This window comes from Triticum aestivum, chromosome 7B (assembly GCF_018294505.1).
Source record: "Triticum aestivum cultivar Chinese Spring chromosome 7B, IWGSC CS RefSeq v2.1, whole genome shotgun sequence".
Lineage (NCBI taxonomy): Eukaryota > Viridiplantae > Streptophyta > Magnoliopsida > Poales > Poaceae > Triticum > Triticum aestivum.
Window position 1 is genome coordinate 556,214,241 of NC_057813.1, and position 5,591 is coordinate 556,219,831.

A 5,591-nucleotide genomic window follows, 5' to 3' on the forward strand; every position below is an offset into this window, starting at 1 on the left:
TGGCAGCGCCAGATCCGAGGGAGGGAGGAGGTGGTGGCTGCGGGTTGGGGGCGCGGAAAAAGAGGAGGAGGGGGTAGGACGACCCGATTTGGAAGGAGGGGGGGTTTAAATAGGAAAGGGGGGCTAGGGTTTAGTTTTTGGGGGGTTTTGCTCCGTTTCGGAGCCATTCGATCTCGATCGGACGGTCCGGAGCGGAGGAGGGTTAGATAGGTGGGCTAGGAGGGCTAGGAGGGGTTAGTGGGCTGTGAAGAGAGGTTGGGCTAAGAGGAGAGAAGAGAGAGAGAGGCCCGGTGGTAGTTTCGGAGACCGAAACGTTCGACGAAGGTACCGGCAACGGTGCCGCTACGGATGACGGTTGGGCTATCAAACTAACTCCGAATGTGAGAAAACTTGGGAGGCGGCCTGCCTACACTATAATAAGACCGCACGACAAGTTGCAACCCATTCCAAGAACATTTTTATGCCACTTATAAAATAATATTTCGGAGGTGCCGCCTTCGCGTGTGAGAGTGTCGGGGCTCGGAATGGACAAAGGAGAGAACCGGCGGAACCCGAACGGATGCAAGTTTTATGAAAACGATGCCGATGCAATGCGAATGATGACATGAGACGAGATGCATAACAAGAACAAAATGCAAAACAACAGACAAAAACCCAACCACGAAGGAAATATCATATAGCATCTCCGGAAAAGGAAAGAGTTGGAGTTACGAATATGGAAAGTTGCATCCGGGGCGTTACAACACTCCACCACTACGAGAGGATCTCGTCCCGAGATCTAGGATGGCACCGAAGGGAAACAGAAGAGGAAGAGAAGAGGTAAACTAAGTTGCTTCTTCGACCAATGAGTGAAACCACGAACCTTGAGAGGTTGAGCAATATAAAAGAAAGAGTACAACAGAGATGAACGAGATTGCAAATAATCTGTTAAAAAAGAGGAACAAGGAACATTACGATAACTTGAAGGTTGCAAAGACATGAATCAAGAGTTTAATGGACAAGATAGGGTTCAAAACCACTCCAGTTACAACAAGATGAGAGAGGAAGAATTCGGGCAGCACTCCGGTTGAACATGGAAGGAATAGAATATGAACTTGAGAAGATGGGAAGATACTTGATGACATCAATAGCACACTGCCTCCGGAAGTATTGAAAGAATGGCATAATTGGTAAGAAGGATTTCAGACAACACTCAGGTTGGAAAGAGAGGCAAAACTTGATACGATGGAAGAACTTGAATGAGAACACAACACTCCGGTTAAATGGATAAGCACGTCAATGACATGATCTTGACAAAAGGAGATGATGGGTGAAGAGAGCAACATCACAATGCCTTCGGGATGAAAGAATAGAAGTTAGATTGTTGGGATAAAGGGATGGAGAAGAAAATGACAATTTCTGCCACAAATGAGCTTGGAAAGCACCCTTCCAAAAAGGTTACAACGGGGTTGTTGGAAAACCAACAACGAAAAGAATAAGCTTGTAGTGGGCTTATGGAAACATCGCAAGACTATGAGATGACATTCTGCCACTAACGAAAAACAATTGCTTGTTTGAGATCAACGAAGAGATGAAAAACCTCTTTCACCGAGAAGGATATGGAGAAAGCTTGGATCAATGATAAGCACCACAAATAGCAACATTCCCAATGGAAGGCTTTAGGTGAAATCTATACCAAGATAACCCCAAAGAAGAGATTGATGGATTTAAAATACCTCGTTCTTGACAACATGTGAATCGCGAAACATGAATGAAAATTGTCAAGAGTGACATAACACCACCTCAAAAGATAAGGTAGAAATAATTGCACTTTGGAATGCAAGATGGAGAATGCTTGAAGTCCTCAAAACAAAACATATGTTGAGCACCATGTTTACTTTTGAGTATAGCTTGGCGGATCTTAGCTCTGAGAGAAATCTTGAAGAACCAAAATGAGAATGAAAGAAATCCTTGATGAACCATCATGTAGAGACTCCATGAAGAACTCCCGTAATAAAAGGATGATAGAAAGAAAGAGAAGTTGAAAACACAAGGTGAAGCCTTGCAATGATTTAGATGAAGCTTCGCGATGAGATAATGCGGAAAACTAGGAACTCCGGAAAAGAAAAGATGAAGCATCTCAAACCGAGAAATGTGACATGATGAACAACTCCGGAAGAAGGAATTAATCACTTGGATGAAACAAGAATAAGAATTATGTCATGCCTATCCTTCACCAATTTAAATTGATGACAAACAACAAATTTGGCATACTACTTATTCTCGTAGAAAGAAATTAAAGAGATATGGCGCAAACTTGGGAAGGTATAGATGGAACCACCTGTAGGATTTGGAAACAACAAATGAATTGATATGATAACGAAGGAAGTGAAATGTTGAACGAACCACCATAAGAATTGAAAATGAAAGAAGTAAAGGGGTGAATCACTGGTAAGAATTAGAGAACGAAAGAAGATACTTGAGGGGATTTAGATACATGAGAACCAAGAGATCATGAACTGATTAGAGGATATTTGAACGATGCACCGGTTAGATTTGGAGAACAAGAGTTGAAAGCTTGAATGAATAATTCTGAGATGATATGCTACGGAGAATCAATCTGAAAAGACTCTTGAATTGCTCCGGATGGATGAAAAAAATTCTCACAATCGAAAACAATTATGAGAGGATGGCATCAAGTTAGAACCATGAATCTTGAAGAGAATGGAGCAAGATTTAAGAGAAACTCTTCTTCGGTCTTCAAATGTTGAGAATGACGATGAGAAACACCACCATGAATTGTTGAGATACTCCGGAAGAATGACAAACGAAGAGGTTGAGCCAACAATGAAAAATGATTTGAAATTGATCTTGGAAAAGATCTGACTGATGAAATTCATTCTTATGTCAAACTTGGAAATGAATTTGAGAATCGCTCCTGATAATTCGAAGAGTCAGGTAAGATCCTGGGAAAAGACCTGTGGGTTAGGGCCCACTGAAAAGAAAACACCGTTGAAGGATTGCTTGAAAAGGAGATTGCACCGGTAGAATTAAATGACTTGAATGAGATAACAACCTCGAAATATCTTGAATGGATTGAGAATGGAAACACAAGTCTTCCGAGATATCTTCAGCACTCCAGAACAAATGAATAGCGAGAAGTGAAAGATTAAGAGGTACACAGGCATGAGAAAGAATTTGAAATGAGGAAAGGGATATGATCAACACTGAAAGCTTGAATTGGGTCCACCGGAGAAGAAAAGAGACGAAGAATAATGAACTTGAAGCTCCGTTAGTATCTTCGTGAGAATCACCGGATAGGAACATTGATTGAAAAGAGTGAACTGACTTCACATGAATAAATGGATACTTGGATAAGAAATCTGAGTCCTTGAAGAAAAAGGGGTGGGAGGGCGGGAAAGCAAAGGCAACTTGGGTACGGATGAAACGAACAACGTTGGGAAACTGAGAGATGATCTTGCGAATGTTGAAATGATCGGATCCACTTGAAAAGAAGCACACCGCTTGGAAAGAATTGACATGACAACCTCAGTGATCAAAAGGATTGGTATTCACATAGCAATATGAGAACACCATTTAGGAAAGGTATGGATTCAACATTTGACTTTGAAGCAACTCGAATACCACAAATAAAACAAAACAAAGGATTGGCTTGCAGAATAAGCCGGAACAAACATATGATAGACCCCATATCGTATCATGTGTCTGTTGGAAAGATAAAACTATAGCTACTTGAATTCCCACCTATAAAACTCCCGAAACTTTCTGGTTATGCAATCTGGTGTTGGGGATATAGGGGAAGCAATATATCCCACCCAAACTAACAATACCTACATCCAAGCTGTATCCATCCGTTAACACATAACGAAGAAACCTTCGGAAATCGTGTACCTCAACCTTCGAAAAGCATCCGTTATACGAGTTATGGCAATACTCCCGAGCTCGCATAAAAGAGATTTTCGATGTCGGCAAATCTCAGGTATTCCAGAACTGCAACGATAAAATTGTGACGACAACACCTCGGAGCTCAACTCCCCGGGTCAAAGCCACATAAATAGACAGGAGGCACCAAGAACAATGTTCTCGTCACAAAACCATCGGAACGATTCCAAGATACCCGTGTGATCCTAAATTTTTTTAGTGAAATTTGAGAAGAGGAAAGACAAAACATCTACGTCAGAAGACCTCACCAGAGCGACGAAGGGGGCTGAGGAGTAAAAAGAATCCTACTCTCCGATATATATAATCCTAAGACTCAAAATAGTTTTTTTCTAGACTCAACAACGGCCAACAATCAAGGGGCTCCTAAGGTCGGTCGAGGCTCTAATTACCAACTTGTCACCCCCAATATGCGACCCTATCCAAAAGGAACTCGAAGGTCCCACCAAGGATAGACCCGCATATTGAAACGCTTTTGCAAGGTGGATATCATTACATCAACATTACATAATAGATGGGGATACATACATAAGGCATACAATGCCACACGAATACAACATCACAATACATCAGAGCATCATCCGACTATGGATGAATCACAAACAGAAACTCAAACGACATCCACCCTGCTAGCCCAGGCTGCCGACCTGGAACCTATCCCCTGATCGAAGAAGAAGAAGAAGAACTCAACGCAAGCAAGCATCGCTCTCGCGTCATGATCATCGCAAAACCTGTACTTGCAACTGTTGTTGTAGTAATCTGTGAGCCACGAGGACTCAGCAATCCCATTACCATGGGTATCAAGACTAGCAAAGCTTAAAGGGAAAGGAAGGGGTAAAGTGGTGAGGCTGCAGCAGCGACTAAGCATATATGGTGGCTAACATACGCAAATAAGAGCGAGAAGAGAACAAGCAAAACGGTCGTGAAACTAGCAATGATCAAGAAGTGATCCTGAACTCCTACTTACGTCAAACATAACCCAGAAACCGTGTTCACTTCCCGGACTCCGCCGAAAAGAGACCATCACGGCTACACACACGGTTGATGCGTTTTAATTTGGATCTGGTGTCAAGTTATCTACAACCGGACATTAACAAATTCCCATCTGCCTATAACCGCAGGCACGGCTTTCGAAAGATTATACCCTGCAGGGGTGTCCCAACTTAGCCCATGACAAGCTCTCGCGATCAACGAAGGAATAGACCTTCTCCCAGGAAGACCCGATCAGACTCGGAATCCCGGTTTACAAGACATTTCGACAATGGTAAAACAAGACCAGCAAAGCCGCCCGATGCGCCGACAATCCCGATAGGAGCTGCACATATCTCGTTCTCAGGGCAACACCGGATAAGTCAAGCTACGAGTAAAACCAGCCCTCGAGTTGCCCCGAGGTGGCCCCGCAGGTTGCTCGGTTCGGACCAACACTTAGACAAGCACTGGCCCGGGAGGGGGGGGTTAAAATAAAGATGACCCTCGAGAGAGCGACTCCCAAGGGAAAAGGTAGGTGGTGGTGAGGCAAAAGGTAAAACCAATGTTGGGCCTTGCTGGAGGAGTTTTATTCAAAGCGAACTGTTGAGGGGGTCCCATAAATCACCCGACCGCGTAAGGAACGCAAAATCCGGGAACATAACAGCGGTATGACGGAAACTAGG